Consider the following 17,869-nt stretch of genomic DNA (forward strand, 5'->3'; position numbering starts at 1 on the left):
TAATGCCCATTCCTGAATAAATATTGCTTTCTTTCAGGGGACTGTCTTTTATTTAGGTTGACAGAACCATCTGTATGTAAAAGATGAATTTAGAACCTTATTTCTCACCATACACAGAAATTAATTCAAAATAGATGATAAAATATAACTGTTAGAGTTAAAACTATAAAACTTCTACAAAGCAGAAAAATCTCAAGATCTTGGATTAGGTAGAGTTCTTACATAAGACAACAAAAGTATAATCTATAAAAGAAAAAATTTAGAAACCACACTTCATCAAAATTTAAACTAATTACACTTTAACAGATCTTAATCGCCTTTTTTTTTTTTTGAGACAGAGTCTCGCTCTGTTGCCCAGGCTGGAGTGCAGTGGTGCGATCTCGGCTCACTGCAATCTCCGCCTCCCGGGTTCAAGCGATTCTCTGTCTCAGCCTCCTAAGTAGCTGGGGCTACAGGTGCACACCACCACACCCGGCTAATTTTTGTATTTTTAGTAGAGATGGGGTTTCACCATGTTGGCCAGGCTGGTCTCGAATGCCTGACCTCATGATCCACCCGCCTCAGTGTCCCAAAGTGCTGGGATTACAGGTGTGAGCCACCACGCCCAGCCGCCAATTTTTTAAGCAATGAAAAGACCAGCAACAGACTGTAAAGAAATATTGGCAGATCATGTATCTATTAAAAAACTTACATCCAGAATATATTTCTAAAAAAAAAACTTCTTATAACTCAATAAGTCAAACAACCCTATTATATTATATTATATTATATTATATTATATTATATTATATTATATTTTTTTGAGACAGAGCCTTGCTCTGTTGCCCAGGCTGCAGTGCAGTGTTGCAATCTCAGCTCACTGCAACCTCCGCCTCCCAGGTTTATGCAGTTCTCCTACCTCAGCCTTCTGAGTAGCTGAGATTACAGGCATGCGCCACCACCTCCGGCTAATTTTTGTATTTTTAGTAGAGACAGGGTTTTACCATGCTGACCAGGCTGGTCTCGAACTCCTGACCTCAAGTGATCCACCCACCTCAGCCTCCCAAAGTGCTGGGGTTACAGGCATGAGCCACCGCACCCAGCCCAAACAACCCAATTTTAAAAGGAGCAAAAGATCTGAATAGCGATGTCATCAAAAAAGATGGGTCAGTCACGGTGGCTCATGCTTGTAATCCGGAGGATTGCTTGAGCCCAGGGGTTCAAGAGTAGCCTGGGCAATGCAGTGAGACCCCCATCGCTACAAAAAATAAAAATAAAAAATTAACCGGGCATGGTGGTATGCACCTGCATTCCCCATTCCCAACTACTCAGGAGGCTGAGGTAGGGGGACTGCTTGAGCCCAGGAGGTCAAGGCTACAGTGAGCTCTGGTCGCACCACTGCACTCCAGCCAGCCCATTTATGCCAAGTGTTCCATTTTTGGAATGCTAAGCTTGTGGGAATTATTAATATCCTACTGCTCAAGGTCATCGCCAAGGTCTGCTTTTTCACAAAAAAAAATTGCAACTTCGGGCATAAATGGGTTAAGAAAAAAGATACATGAAAAGATGCTCAATACTATGAGTCATAAGGAAAATTAAAATTAAAATCACAATGACTCCACTAAACAGTACACAGAGAAAAAAAGAAAAAAAAAAAACACAACGAATTAACAAAATCAGGCCGGGCATGATGGCTCACGCCTGTAATCCTAGCACTTTGGGAGGCCAAGGCAGGAGGATTGCCTGAGTTCAGGATTCGAGACCAGCCTGGGCAACATGGTGAAACCCCGTCTCCACTAAAAAGACAAAAAATCAGCTGGGCATAGTTGTGCTCGGCTGTAATCCCAGCTACTCGGGAGGCTGAGGCATAAGAATTGCTTGAACCCAGGAGAGAGAGGTTGCAGTGAGCTGAGATTGCACTACTGCACTCCAGCCTGGGCGACAGAGTGACTCAAAAACAAACAAACAAATTCATATCCATTAGAACAGCTATAATTAAAAAAAAAATACAATAATAAGTGTTGGCAAAGATGTGAAGAAAACTAGAACTCTCAAACATTGCTGTTAGCAATATAAGACGTTATGGCCACTTTGGGAAACAGTTTGGCAGTGTCCTAAAAAGCTAAACGTATGATGCTGTAATTCTACTCCTAGATAGCTAACCAAGAGAAACAAAACCATATGTCCACATAAAGACTTGTACTTAAATGTTTGAGTATTATTTAAAGAGTCAAAAACTGGAAATAATCGAAACACCTATATATACTGGTCAACAGCTAAAGTGTGTTACAGAAATCTCCCCTTACCTACAGCTTTACTTTGCAGTTTCAGTTACCCACAGTCAAACATGGTCTGAAAATGATAAATGGAAAATTTCAGAAATAATCTATGTTTTAAATTGAGTGCCATTCTGAGCAGCATGATGAAACCTCATACCATGCCCCTCTGCCTCGGCCATGAATCATCCCTTTATCCACCATATTCACGCTGTCTACACTACCTGCTCATTAGTCACTTAGTGGCCATCTCAGCTATCAGATCAACTAGTATTTTAGTGCTAGTAACCCTTATTTTACTTAACAATGGCTCAAACACTCAAGAGTAATGAGGATGACAATTGGATATGCCAAAAAGAAGCTGTAAAATACTTATTTTAAGTGAAAAAGTGAAAGTTCTCAATTTAACAAGAAAAAAACTTTATGCTGTTTGCTAACACCTACAGTAAGAAATCTTCTATCTATGAAATTGTGAATAGCATATTGTTGTAACTATTCTATCGTATTGTTTTTAATCTCTTATTATGTCTGATTAACAAGTTAAACTTTATCCTAGGTATACAGATACAGAAAAAAATAATATAGGGTTCAATACTACCTGAGATTTCAGGCATCCACTGGGGGTCTTGGAATGTATCCCACACAGATAACGGGGGGGGGGGGGGGCTATCATATACCTATACAAAGAAATACTATTCCAAAGTAAAAAGGGACAAAAAACTGATAAACACTACAATATGAATGAATCCCAAAAACATTATGCTAAGTGAAAGAAGCCAGATACAAAAGACTACATATTGTACAATTCCATTTATACAAAATATCCAGTAAAAGCAAATGGATTAAGACAAAACCAATCAGTGATTGCCTGAGGCTGGGGGTGGGAATAAGGGTTAACTGCAAACAGGCTGGAGGGAATTTTGGAGGCAATGGAAATGTTCGAAAACTAGCTCAAGGTGATAGATAGTTTCACGATCTATATATTTACTAAAAATTATTGAATTATATACTCAAAATGGATAACTTTTTTGCTATCAGGTAAGTCAAAGGCTAATTTATTAAAAAGTGTACATACCCAAAGAAATGACAACACATCTACACAAAAACATGAATATTCATAGCAGCATAATAGCCCAAAAAAATAGAAACTTAAATGTCCATCAACTGATGCACAGATAAATAAAATGTAATATGTCCATAAATAGAATATTACTCATCAATAAAAAAAATGATTACAGGGTGGGTGCAGTGGCTCACACCTGTAATCCCAGCACTTTGGGAGGCCGAGGCGGGCAGATCATGAGGTCAGGAGATCAAGACCATCCTGGCTAACACAGTGAAATCCCATCTCTACTAAAAATACAAAAAATTAGCCGGGCGTGGTGGCACGCGCCTGTAGTCCCAGCTACTTGGGAGGCTGAGGCAAGAGAATCGCTTGAACCCGAGAGGCGGAGGTTGCAATGAGCTGAGATCGTGCCACTGCACTCCAGCCTGGGCAACACAGCGAGACTCCGTCTCAAAAAAAAAAAAAAAAAAAGACTATAAAAAATTTTTTTAATTAAAAAGGATCAGGTGCAGTGGCTCAAGCCTGAAATCCCAGCACTTTGAGAGGCCAAAGAGAAAGGACTGCTCAAGCCCAGGAGTTCAAGACTACCCTGGGTAATATGGTGAAACCCCATCTCTATAAAAAAGAAAACAGATTAGCCGGGCGCGGTGGCTCACCCCTGTAATCCCAGCACTTTGGGAGGCCGAGGCGGGCGGATCACGAGGTCAGGAGATCGAGACCATCCTGGCTAACACGGTGAAACCCCATCTCTACTAAAAATACAAAAAAAAAAAATTAGCCAGGTGTTGTGGCATGCGCCTGTGGCAGGAGAATCACTTGAACCGGGTGGCAGAGGTTGCAGTGAGCCAGATCACACCACTGCACTCCAGCCTAGGCGACAGAGCGAGACTCCATCTTAAAAAAAAAAGAAAGAAAGAAAATAGATTAAAAAAAAAAAAAAGAAATGAAGTACTGACACATATTACAACATGGATATACTTTGAAAGCATTATGCTAAGCGAAAGAAGCCAGTCACAAAAGACCACATTTATGGTTTCATTTACCTAAAATGTCCACAACAGTCTAATCTATAATGATAGAAAGTCGATCAGTGGTTGCGTAGGACTGGGAGTGCTGAGGGAAAATGAAAAGCGACTGTTAATGGATATGGGGCTCTTTTGGGGGATGATTAAAATGCTGTAAAATTGATTATAGTGATGGCTGCACAACTCTGAATATACAGTCGGCCCTCCATATCCATGAGTTCTGAATACATGGATTCAATCAATGAGGTACAGAAATTACTCAAAAAAAAATTATGTCTGTAAATGAACATGTACAGACTTTTTTCTGGTCATTATTCCCTAAACAATACACAGTATAACAACTATTTACATAGCATCCACATTGTATTAGGTAGTATGAGTAATGTGGAGATGATTTAAAGCATACAAGAGAATATGCAGAGTTTATATGCAAATACTATGTCAGTTTTATTCATTTTTTCTAGGAGACAGGATTTTGCTCTGTCACCCAGGCTGGTGTCCAAACTCTGGCCTCAAGAGATCCTCCCACCTCAGCCTCCTGAATAACTGGGATTACAGGCACAAGCCACTGCACCCAGCAACTATGCCATTTTATTTTAGGGACCTGAGCATCCATAGATTCTGGTATCTGAGGAAGGCCCTAGAACAAATCCCCAACAGATACCGATGGACAATTGTAGTAAAAACCACTGAATTGTTCACCTGCAAAATGGAGTAATTTTTAAAAAAATTAATAAAGCCACCAAACTGTACACTTTAAACTGAACTGACTAGTATGTGAATTATATCATAGTGAAGCTGTTACCCCTCCAAAAATGGTATACAACATGAGCAGGTAAAGCCACTAACATTAGCAGCAGACCCTACAGGCCACAGGTACCAATCTGTTTACTTAGGATAGAAAAACCCCAAAGTTACAAATTCTTTCCAACCATACTCAAGCTGACTATTTTGTAAACGAGTATTTATGTCTGAAATGAAAGGCAATGATAAATCCAATGAGTTAAATCACTAAACTTAAAAATAGGTTGACATAAATATTCAAATTTCAAATGCCCAGGATATTCCAATTTTCTATTTCATGTGTTTAACTACTAGATATCGTCTCAATAATATTTACATGAATGTACTCTGTAAACTGTAATGCTCTATAAAAAGTTTTATTATTCCTAAATTCCCTTAAATGTAATTTAATGGTTTCCAGTCCTATATAAGTCATTCTACCTTTTGAAGAAACTCTGAAACACAAATATCCAATCCTTTCTTAGTAAAGCATACATCCTTCCGTGATTCTGGCACCAAAGAAAGTGCATAATTTACTTCAGGATAGAGAATCACAGATAAAAAGGAAAACAAATCTGATTATCAAACACACGATTACTATTCTCTCATCACCGGATTACAATTTAAACCATTAAGCTGAAGTAAATGTTCATGAACACAAGAAAGGGGGGAATTTTTAACAGTTTTACAATGACGTGTCCCCCTCTTCCTCATTTAATGAAGTACTAAAAGGGTATTCTGCAGCGAATCTGCCTCCTAGAAAGAGTCCATCCAGGATGCTGGCAGAGGGAAAAAGATTAGAAACTGTGCGATCTGGATTATTCTTGGTGTTACGGAATATTTTTTGAGTTCTTTATGGACATGGAATAAAAATGCCCAAATGGAGCAGAAGAGAGGGCTCGGCTACCCTGATCACAAAGCACCTGGGGTAGAGTCAGCATCCAGCCCTGGCAGAGCCCTCCCTGTCCTCCTTCCGCGCCCCTAGACCATCCCGTCGCGCGGTCCCTGAGGACCAGCTTCGCGAGGATCCAGAAGGCGGTCACTGGACGTGCGTGTTACGAGCCCGTTTTTGTTTTGCTTAAGAAACAGATTCCGATCCGAGTAAAGCCTCCCTACCTCCCGGGGAATAGGGGGAGATGGCAGCACGGTGCCGGCGTGGAGAGCGAGAATAAAAGAACTGCCGAGTACAACCTGTCGTGCAAGCTAGCAGCGCCGGGAAGGAAAGGTAAGCGGCGGCGATAAGGAACGACAGGGAAGGAAACTGGTGTCCAGCGCCCCCCCCCCCCCCCACTGCCCGCCACCCAGAGCGGCCGGAGCCTCCCAGGTCCCGCCCCAAGCTCGCCGCCCAGCCCCGGCGCCGGCCGCAGACTCCCGCCCTACACAAACCCTCCCAGGACGCGCTTCCTCCGGAGCCGGACCCCCGCCCTGGCCTCCCCGCGGGATGAGGCGGGCCAGTTCAGTCCGCTTCTCGGCAGAGGTGACTCGCGCAGAGATGTAAACACGGAGAGACCAGCTGCGCTCGGCCCATCCCCCCCGCCGGGGTCTGTAACCTCTTCCCTCAGCCCTGCCCCGCGCCCCGCGCTCCCCGCGGGCAGGCGCGCAGCGCGCCTTCCCCTTTCTCCAAGTCCCGCTCCGCGACCGTTGCCTGGGGACACTCAGCCCCCTTCCCCCAGCCCCCGGCCGGTGTCACCGCCGCAGCCGCCGGAAAACCCCTCCGCAAACCCCGAAGCAAACAACACAAGCGCGGGGCGGGGGCGCGGAGGGAGGCGGCGGCAGTCGGGACAGCCAGGCTTTATCGCCGCGCCCTTCGCGCTCCCTCTCACCAGCCTCGGCTGCCCGCGCTCTTACCTGCTCTCCGCGACGCCTGGGAAGACCGCGGCGTCCTTTTCCCTCTCAGCAGGGCCGCGGACTAGCCGCCGCCGTTGGCCGAGCGTCCGGAGGGAGCCGGGGCCTCCCCAGCAGCCCGACCCGCTCCACAGGGAGAGAAGGAGACAAAACAGAGGCTCGCCGCCCCGCGCAGCGACCCCCGCCCGCGCCGCCCCACCGACCCCCAACCGCCTAGGCGACGGCGGCGACACAGCTCGGCGCTGGGAGCAATGGTTGCCCCCGCCCCGCTCCGCTCCCGGCCCCCTCCCTCCACCCCCCGCCTCGGCTCCTCCCCCTCGGCCTCCTGCCGCCGCCACCAGGACACTGGAGTCCGCCTCCCCCTCCCCGCCAGCTCAGAGTGCTCCTCCCCTCCCCACGCGGCGGGGGGGCGGGGGCGGCACCGCCAGTCACCGCAGCGCCTGTCAAACGCGGGCCGGCTATTTATACCCCGCGGGGCCCCGCCGCCCTCGGGCCCCCACCAGCCCGCCGAACCTGCTTCTTTTGCTGTCTTGAATCCCGCCCTCTTCTCCTCGCCCAACTTCTCCCAAACCCGCCTTCCCAGGTAAAGACGCTAGTCACTTGTCCGGCTCCTTGCCCAGGGCTCCCCGATCTCGCTCTCCACTCCAGCCCCGGATTGGTGCAGGGGGCTCTGCCGCACGGGGCAGGCGTGTGAGGCCGATGGGGCCGCGCGTGCACCTGCAGCGCCCGCCGGCTTTCCCCCGCCGGCCGGGACCGCACGCACACACCCTCGCCACTCAGGGCCCCCGCAGGCCCCGCCGTCGCCGCATCCCCAACTCAGGACTCTCGCCCTTCTCCGGAGACGGCCCCACAGTCTGGCAGTCTGACAGTTACAGGGGGGCGAGGTTTTGCAAAAACTCCTAGCCCGGTCTTTCCAGTCCCCACTCCTCAGCCTTGGCTAAGTGAAAGGTGGGGGTTCGGGCAGGAGCGCGACGCCGGCCCCGCCCCGGCCGGTGACGCACGTGGCGCACCGCCCCGCCAGCCTCGCGCCCCTCGGAGCCGCCAGCTCCTCCTCCCCGCTAGCAAAACCGGGCGTAGTACACCCGCGACCCCGCCCCATTCCCAGAAATTACCACCGCCCAACAGCCCGGCCGCGCGGCGGTTGGTGCCGGCGTTTGCTGGCGGTCGGGTGGCTGGGCCCAGCGCGCAGCTGCGGAGCGCGGCGGGCGGCCCCGTGGAGCTGCCCGGGGAGCTGCGGGCACTCGCACCTAGCCATTGTCGCTCCTTGCGCGGTCCGCAACGGAGAAGTAACTCAAGTCTGAGTATTGTTGGTGCGAGAATGAGAGAGTGTTCTGGTGTGGGAGTATTTTGGCCCAAGTGCCTGCGAATTCGAAAACGAAAACCCAGCAGTAGCTGCACGCTTCTGGTTTCCACACTTTCACACAAAGGGGAGCCTTCGAGCGGGGCACTCTCACGCGCCTTCAAGTGCACAAAAGCCAATGACACGGTGCCGTGGGTTGCCCTGTGTAGGAGCGTCTCTTTAATGGGCTTTGTAGGCACAGTTAATGCATACAAACGCCTCAGTCTATTCCTTCACCACCACCATTCCCCGCCGCGGCGTTTTCTGTATTTGTTTCTTTAACAAAGAGCACAGCCTGTCCGGTGCGCGCGGGGCTCCTTTTGCTCCCCTCCAGGGCTCCTGCAGCCTCGCCGCGATGGACCTGGCACCTGGCGCGGTATTCACCAGCTGATTTCTGGGCTCCAGCGTTACCCTTTTTACGGCTTCACAACCAGTCTGGAGCAAAGAAGAAACACTGAGGAATATAAGTGATAGCTGTTCTCTTGAAAGGGACGTGGGAACCGTGGAAATCACCCTAGAGTAAGGCTCAAATGTCAGAAAGGTGCAGGAGGCTCCAGATTTAAATCCCCGAAGAGCCTAAGAATGTAATGATCTCTTTCTTTTGTTAATACTGCTGTTGCCTCTATTTTCTTGGGGGTGAGTCTTCTCTTCCTTTCTTAAAAAGCAACTCTGGGCCGGGCGCAGTGGCTCACGCCTGTAATCCCAGCACTTTGGGAGGCCCTGGAGGGTGGATTGCCTGAGGTCAGAAGTTCAAGACCATCCTGCCTAACACGGTGAAACCCCGTCTCTACTAAAAATACAAAAAATTAGCCGGGTGTGGTGGTGTGCGCCTGTAATTCCAGCTACTCGGGAGGCTGAGGCAGGAGAATCGCTTGAACCCGAGAGGCGGAGGTTGCAGTGAGCCCAGATCGCACCATTGCACTCTAGCCTGGGCAACGAGAGCGAAACTCCGTCTCAAAAAAAAGCGAGTCCGAGGGCTCTTATTCTTATTTAAGAAATTTTTACTCTTGAACACAGAGGAAACCTGGAGACCATGATTGTTAATCAAAGATCCTCTTAACTCTTGACAAAGTTTTCTGGATTCCTGAGTTCTAAATCATGGGACTATTGACACCCTTTTGAACTAAAGAATTTGTAACACTTTGGTAACATTCAAATCTTTGATACACAATAAACAGGATTCTGCAAACAGAGCACCCTTTCTAAGGGAGTCTTTTTATCTCACTTCTTCTAAATAACTTATCACTTATGGGAACCATTGCCCAATTTGATATTTGTAAGGAATTAATTAATAATCAATAATATTGCATCTTCATAACATAACATAGCATACTAAGGAGCCGGCAAAGACAAAGCCTGATTCCTGTTGTTAGGGACAGATATCACCTGCCAAGTCATATAATTTCTGTTGTCAGCCACGTTGAGAAGAAATTCTCTCCCACTGCCGATTGGCAGTAAGCTGGAAAGTCCCAGGTGGATAACAGTGGTAGATAACATTATTGTTCCCAATTTTTCACTACTCCATGCATGCATGCCATTTGAAATACGGCTTTGTAGTTCCTCTCAGTAGAGATAGGATGTTTCTCCATCCTGTTCATGTTGGGCTTAGATCAGTCCATTTGCTTTTGGTCAAAGGAAGATAGGCAGAAGTGAGTGTGACAGTTCTGAGCCTGGCCTCGAGGTATTTCATGTTTCTCCTTCCCTCTCTGGCACTCTTGTTTTTAACAATGTGAAGAACATACCTGGCTAGTTTGCTGGTCAAAGAAATATGAAGCAGGTCTGAAGCCAGTCCCAGCTTGGGGTCAGCAACCCAAAGAATAAAGGATTGTTGTTTCAAGCCGTGTTTTGGAGTAATAGCGTTTTGGAGTAATAGTGTTTTGGAGTAGTTGGTTCCTGGAATTAGTGTTGTGATAGCTGACTGAAACAACAGCAGAGAGAGCAATCTGCTTCCTTCGTATTGGCCTGCAAGGTGCCTAACTTGGTGTCTCTCAGGCAGCTCTTTGGCTATGGTTCTTAGACACATCCCTTATGGAGGCCAGCGGAGTAAGGAACTCAGAAATTTTACAGCAAGCTTGTCCAACCCAGGGCCTGCAGGCTGCATGCGGCCCTGGACCGCTTTGAATGCAGCCCAACACAAATTTGTAAACTTTCTTAAAATACTTTTTTGCGATTTTTTTTTTTAAGCTCATCAGCTATCATTAGTGTTAGTGTATTTAATGTGTGACCCAAGATAATAATTCTTCCAGTGTGGTCCTGGAAAGCCAAAAGATTGGACACCCCTGGTTTACAGTAAAGCATTCTAGAGAACAGGGGTCAGAAGGAAAAGTCTAGTGTGGCCAGTAGTCCTAGTAGCAAGCTAATGATCATGGAATAGGAAATCTCTGTGTTGTAACTGGATTGCTTTTGCTGTTTTTTATGTTATATAGTTTTTTATGTTATATAGTTTATTTTTTAATTATTTTTATTTATATTTTATTTAATTATTCTTATTATAGTTTATTTTTTAATTATACAATGATTCATTAATACATTCTCATCATCAATTTTCAAATAATTCAAAATAAACTTTTTAAAACCCAAGTTCACCTTCCCTCTCCATTTCCCTTCCCACTTCTCACTTACCCTTCACACTTACCCAGCCATCCCCTACCCCTACTTTTCCACAGATAACCATAAATGAAAATTTAGCCTTTAAGCTTCTAGACCTTTTTCTGTGCATGTATATACATATACATATATTTATATACTAAATATAAATGATTATATGAGTATTAGGTATAATGCTTTTATACTTCTTTTCTCTGTGTTATTTCTCCCTTTGTTTTCTTCAATATATAGGAAAGTGTTTTTTTTTTTTAATTATTTCATCCTTGGCTGGGTGCTGTGGCTACATCTGTAATCCCAGCACTTTGAGAGGCCAAGGTGGGAGGATCACTTGAGCCCAGAAGTTCAAGACCAGCATGGGCAGGAGGATCACATAGTTCGAGACCCCATCTCTACAAAGAAAATAAAATAAAGTTAGCCAGGTGTGGTGGTATGGATCTGTAGTCCCAGCTACTGGGGAGGCTGAGGCAGAAGGATCACATGAGCCCAGGAGTTTGAGGTTGCAGTGTGCTGTGCTCTCACCACCCCACTGCAGCCTGGGTGACAGAGTGAGATCCTGTCTCAAAAATAAATAAACAAAATAAAACAAATAAAATTTCATTCTGCCTTCAGTATAATAGACTAACCAAAGGAAGAGATTTTCCTGCTTTTATATCAGAATATTAAATGGTAGGAGGACACTTTAGGGCTCAGTATGGGGGTGGCAGTGACAATCAACATGAGGAACAGAAGAGAAGACAAAATTCTGAGTAGTGGCCAGTAAGTCATTTCCCTCTCCCAACCTTTCAACTTCACATTCTCAGGCAAATCCTTGGAAGTACTGAGTTATGTTTGATTAAATGAGGTAATTGTCCCTTATGACATTCCAAGTCCAAGAGAATATAGTGGAAGCTATGCTGCCTTTTCTGACCTAACTTCTGGAGTCACATACCATCACTTCTGTTGTATTCTCTTGGTCACACAGATTGATCCTAATTCAGTGTGGGAGAGTACTACACAAGGACATTCATACCAGGAGATGAGGATCATCGAGGGCCATGTTGGAAGCTGGCGGCCACAAGGGCATTCACTCAGTAGTGAATTTTGAGTGATTGACCCAATCTTTAAACAGATTCCCTCGTCACAGGTCAACAGAGTCCCTGGTTGACAACTACTAGGTAGATTTTACAAGAACAGCCAGAAAAATCTCTTCTTTGCCTCTCCTTAAGGAAAGAGAAGTTCTGGATAGCTATCCAACAGCAATATTCTGTTGTTAACCTATCTTATTTGTGAACAACTATATCCAACCCTCCATACAAAGATTATTCATACCTCTCCCATGCTATGGGTCTGCAAAGTAATCTAGTCCCCCAAACTCACTTTTTGTTTTAGGTATTGTTTTGCCTTTTAGAAATCAGAATCTTTTAAACATTGTATATTAAATAAGTTATAAGAGGGCTGCCTTAGAATAACCAAACCCAAAATAATTTGGAGGGCGTGGGTTAAGTTTCCAGAATCCAATGAAGTAATTTTGAGGATGAAATTTGAAGCATCCAAAAAATAAATAGAAATTTGTACCATCAAATGCAATCAGATAAATAAGCAGAAAGTATAAACTTTTGAATATAGAAGGAAGTTAAATCCTCATGAGTTGCATCTATAACTTCATCCTGTAATGTTTTCTAGTAAAATAAGTACTTAAAACCATTTCATAATTTCAGTTCTTGATATATTTTAAAAGCAACCTTCTCTTTAAAATAGTGCTTTAGTTGGAAGAATTCTATTAATTCTGTCTACAAATTAATTACTTTTAAAGAATATTTTATTGCTTTATTAAAATATTTGAAATGTTTAAGATGAATTACACTTTATTCTAGTTAGAATTTTTAATGTTTTTTATGTTAAAACCAACTTTTGTTAGCAGATTTCACTTTCATATCTTTATTATAAGTTTAAAAGTCAAAATTAAATGAACATCAAGACATTTTATTAGTGATTTAAGATCATGTTAATTTTTTTTTTCCAGACAGAGCTTTGCTCTTGTCACCCAGGCTGGAGTGCAGTGGCACAATCTCGGCTAACTGCAACCTCTGCCTCCTGAGTTCAAGCAGTTCTCCTGCCTCAGTCTCCCGAGTAGCTGGGATTAAGGTGCCTGCCTCCACGCCTGGATAATTTTTGTATTTTTAGTAGAGGCGGGGTTTCACTATGTTGGCCAGGCTGGTCTCAAACTTCTGACCTTGTGATCTGCCTGCCTCTGCCTCCCAAAGTGCTGGGATTACAGGCGTGAGCCACCGCGCCTGGCCAATCAGATTAATCTTTACAGTTTCTGAATAGTTTACTTAATAAAATTCAGGATAAATACTATATTAGCTCATTAAAGCACAAACATAAATATCTTCCATGGGAAACTACTTGAAACAAACTTTCATATTTGTGCCACATAATTTTTAAAGGCATTTAACTGGCCGGGTGCAGTGGCTCACACCTGTAATCCCAGCACTTTGGGAGGCGGAGGCAGGCGGATCACCTCAGGTCAAGAGTTTGAGACCAGTCTGGCCAACGTGATGAAACTCCGCCTCTACTAAAAATACAAAAATTAGCCAGGCACGGTGGCGGGTGCCTGTAATCCCAGTTACTCGGGCAGCTGAGGCAAGAGAATTGCTTGAACCTGGGAGGCAGAGGTTGCAGTGAGCCAAGATCGTGCCATTGTACTTCAGCCTGGGCGACAGAGAGAAACTCGGTCTCAAAAAAAAAAAAATTTAATAAATAAATAAAGGCATTTAACCCTGACTCTCCCATGCTTCTAAGTTAAAATGAGTTAATAGAAATGTGTCTTTCCATTCACTTTCAGATCACCCTAAAAAAAAGAAAAACTAAAAGGCTTTCCCATTATTTATTTGCTTTCTTTTCTGGGGGTGTTTCCTGTTTGTCAGCTAACTACTGTAGGTAGCATTATTTTAATAAGAGTAAATAATAATGACAGTAACACAATAATATTGACCTCTATTCATATACTGCGAGATTTTCTGTGTTTATTCATCTTATGAGTATTATCACCATTTCATAGTTGATGCTGAAACTAAGAGAGGTTAAGTCACTTGTTCAAAGTTATACAGTAGGTGGCAGGGTTGGATATTGAATCCATCTCCAGAACCTGTACTCTTAACCACTAGTACAGCATATTATTAAAATACTGTTTTCATTTTCTTTTCTTTTTCTTTTTTTTTTTTTTTTTTTTAGATAGGGCCTATCTCTGTTGCCCATGCTGGAGTGCACTGGCTTCACTCTCCAGAGTGGCTGAGACTACAGGTCATCATGCCCAGCTAATTTGTATGTATGTATGTATTTATTTATTTTAGAGACAGGATCTTGCCACGTTGCCCAGGCTGGTAGTCAAACTCATGGCTTCAAAAAATCTTCCTGCCTCATCCTCCCAAAGTGCTGGGATTACAGGTGTGAAGTATGGCACCCAGCCTAAAGTGTTTTTTGGACACATGTAGGGCAGTCCTGTTCCAACTGTTCATGTCCAAACATAGAGAATGAAAAGCATTGCTCTCTGTTTCACCTCTTGTCCTATTCCCCCAAATTTATAGGGGGCTGCTGTCACCTCTTATTCTGACTCACCTGTTTGGCTTTTTTTTTTTTTCCCTTGAGAAGGGTCTGTCTGTCACCCAGGCTGCAGTGCAGTGGTGCAATCACAGTTCACCGCACCCTCGGCTTCCCGGCCTCAGGTGATCCTCTCACCTCAGTCTCCCAAGTAGCTGGGACCACAGGTGCCTGCCACCATGCCCAACTAATTTTTGTATTTTTTGTAGAGACAGGGTTTTGCCATGTTGCCCAGGCTGATCCTGAACTCCTGGGCTCAAGTGATCTTCCCACCTTGGCCTCCCAAAGTACAGGCATGAGCCACCATGCCAGGTGTGTTTGGCCTTTATGTTCTGCCTAACATGCCAGGCACTGCCAAAGTGCTTGGGTGCTTCTGACCATGTTCCTTATATCCCACTCTCCAGACATTCCCTTCACTAGTAGATGCCAACTAATTCGCTCTACTCCAGCCTGTGGCTTCTGTATCCTGCTCTCCCTGCTTCCCTTCTTGTCTGCCACATTAAGTTTGAGCAGACTTTCCATATCTGCTGGTGACACTGACTACTAAGCAAAAGAGAGAGAGAGAGAAATTTAAAGCCAGGACAAGAAACCAATCAATATGGAGGGTAAAAGGGTCATAGAAGGACCATGATTAAAATGTGAATACCAGCCAGGCGGTGGAGGCCCACCTGTAGGCTCAGCTACTCAGGAGGCTGAGGAGTAGGATCGCCTATGCCCAGGAGTTCTGGGCTATAGTGTGCTATGCCCAAGAGGTGTCTACACCAAGTTCAGCATCAATATGGTGACCTCCCAGGAGCAGGGGACCACCAGGTTACCTAAGGAGGAGTGAACCAACCTAGGTCAGAAACAGAGCAGGTCAAAACTCCCATGCTGATCAGTAGTGGGATCACACCTGTGAATGACCAGTGCTAAAGTGCTCTCCAGTCTGGGCAACATAGTGAGACAACTCCCCATAAATAATTTTTTTTTTTTAAATTCAGACAGAGTCTTGCTCTGTCACCCAGGCTAGAGTGCAGTGGCATGATCTCAGCTCACTGCAACTTCTGCCTCTTAGATTCAAGCAATTCTCCCACCTCAGCCTCCTGAGTAGCTGGGATTACAGGCACATACCACCACGCCCAGCTTTTTTTTTTTTTTTTTTTTTTTTAGTAGAAGCAGGGTTTTGCCATGTTGGCCAGATTGGTTATGAACTCCTGACCTCAAGTGATCCGCCCACCTCAGCCTCCCAAAGTGCTGGGATTACAGGCATGAGCCACCTCACCTGGCCTCCCATAAACAAATATTTTAAAATGTGAATACCAGAAAGTAGAGGATGGAAGGCTGGGCATGGTGGCTCACGCCTGTAATCTCAGTACTTTGGAAGGTTGAGGTGGGTGGATCGCTTTGCCTAGGAGTTCGAGACCAGCCTGGGCAACATGGCGAAACCCATCTCTACAAAAAATACAAAAATTAGCCAGTGTGGTGGCATGCACCTGTAGTTGCAGGTACTTGGAAGGCTGAGAAGAGAGAATCACCTGAGTCAGGAAGTGGAGGCTGCAGTGAGCCGTGATCGTGCCACTGCATTCCAGCGTGGCCAACGGAGAAAGACCCTGTATCAAAAAAAAATTTTCTAATTAAAATAGAAAAGAAGGCCAGGCGCAGTGGCTCACACCTGTAATACCAACACTTTGGGAAGCCAAGGCGGGTGGATCATTTGAGGTCAGGAGTTCAAGACCAGTCTGGCCAACATGGTGAAACCCTGTCTCTACTAAAAATACAAAAATTAGGCCAGGCACAGTGGCTCACGCCTGTAATCCCAGCACTTTGGGAGGCCAAGGCAGGCAGATCACGAGGTCAGGAGATGGAGATCATCCTGGCTAACATGGTGAAACCCCATCTCTACTAAAAAAATTAGCTGGGTATGGTGCAGACGCCTGTAATCCCAGCTACTTGGGAGGCTGAGGCACGAGAATCACTTGAACCCAGGAGGCAGAGGTTGCAATGAGCCGAGATCGTGCTGCTGCACTCCAGCCTGGAGACAGAGTGAGACTCCATCTCAAAAAAAAAAAAAAAAAAAAAATATATATATATATATATATACACACACATATATGTGTATATATATACACAAAACTTAGCCAGGCGGTAGTGGTACGCACCTGTAATCCCAGCTACTTGGGAGGCTGAGGCAGGAGAATCGCTGGAGCCTGGGAGGTGGAGGTTGTCATAAGCCAAGATCACGCCACTGCACTCCAGTCTGGGTGATGGAGTGAGACCCTGTCTCAAAAAGAAAAAAAAGAAAGAAAGGAAAGGGGCTGGGTGCAGTGGCGCACACCTGTAATTCCAGCACTTTGGGAGGCCGAGGAAGGTGGATCACCTGAGGTCAGGAGTTCGAGATCAGCCTGGCCAACATGGTGAAAGCTCGTCTCTACTAAAAATACAAAAATTAGACGGGCATGGTGGTGGACACCTATAATCCCAGCTACTCGGGAGGCTGAGGCAGGAGAATTGCTTGAACCAGGAGGTGGAGGCTGCAGTGAGCAGAGATCGCACCATGCACTCCAGCCTGGGTGACAGAGCTCCATCTAAAAAAAAGAAAAGAAAGAAAGAAAGAAAAGGATGGAATAAATGGGAAGAGGAGAGGAGAGTTTAAAAATACTGTAAATCCACATACAGACTGGAAACTCCCATAATAGAAAGGAAAATGGGAAATGAAAATAGGTTTATGGTTAAAATTAATATATAAGAGCTCATGAATAGGTATAGGTTGGGCGTGGTGGCTCACACCTGTAATCCCAGCACTTTGGGAGGCCGAGTCAGGTGGATCACCTGAGGTCAGGAATTTGAGACCAGCCTGACTAACATAGTGAAACCCTGTCTCTACTAAAAATACAAAAATTAGCTGGGCGTGATGTCGCATGCCTGTAATCCCAGCTACTGGGGAGGGCGAAACAGGAGAATCGCTTGAACCCGGGAGGCGGAGGTTGCAGTGAGCTGAGAGATCACACTGTTGCACTCCAGCCTGGGCAACAAGAACGAAACTCTGTCTCAAAAAAATAAATGAAATAAAAATAAAAAATGAATAGGTATAGTAATTGATAATATCTATACTTATATGTGGTCAGAGGCCTAAATACCAATGAAATACTTTTGAAATTTAGCATCTTCTTAATAGGTGCACTTTTTTTTTTTTTTGAGACGGAGTTTTGCTCTTGTTGCCCAGGCTGAAGTGCAGTGGTGTGATCTCGGCTCACTGCAACCTCTGCCTCCCAGGTTCAAGCGATGCCCCGTCTCAGCCTCCCGAGTCACTGGGATTACAGACATGTGCCACCACGCCCAGCTAATCTGTATTTTTTAGTAGAGACGGGGTTTCTTCATGTTGGTCAGG

General features: G+C 45.3%; 1 protein-coding gene and 1 long non-coding RNA gene across 37 annotated transcripts in view; one reads left to right on the plus strand and one right to left on the minus strand.

Moving 5' to 3' along the window:
* ELF2 (E74 like ETS transcription factor 2) overlaps positions 1-7,917 on the minus strand; it is a 120,123-nt gene extending 112,206 nt beyond the window's left edge. For 9 of the 36 annotated variants that reach the window (XM_063809033.1, XM_063809026.1, XM_063809039.1 and 6 more), the window contains exon 1: positions 6,978-7,115. The gene's annotated coding sequence lies outside the window, so the exon portion shown is untranslated. Of the gene's footprint in view, positions 1-4,364; positions 4,435-6,515; positions 6,690-6,977; positions 7,253-7,487 lie in introns of those variants that run through there. The other 27 variants (XM_063809020.1, XM_063809021.1, XM_009448295.5 and 24 more) reach the window with 19 other exon arrangements.
* LOC134809808 (uncharacterized) overlaps positions 5,833-17,869 on the plus strand; it is a 70,323-nt gene continuing 58,286 nt past the window's right edge. The window contains exon 1 of the long non-coding RNA XR_010156347.1: positions 5,833-6,354. This is a non-coding gene — a long non-coding RNA (uncharacterized LOC134809808). The remainder of the gene's footprint in view (positions 6,355-17,869) is intronic.

The sequence above is a fragment of the Pan troglodytes genome, chromosome 3 (genome assembly GCF_028858775.2).
Source record: "Pan troglodytes isolate AG18354 chromosome 3, NHGRI_mPanTro3-v2.0_pri, whole genome shotgun sequence".
NCBI classification, from domain to species: Eukaryota; Metazoa; Chordata; class Mammalia; order Primates; family Hominidae; genus Pan; species Pan troglodytes.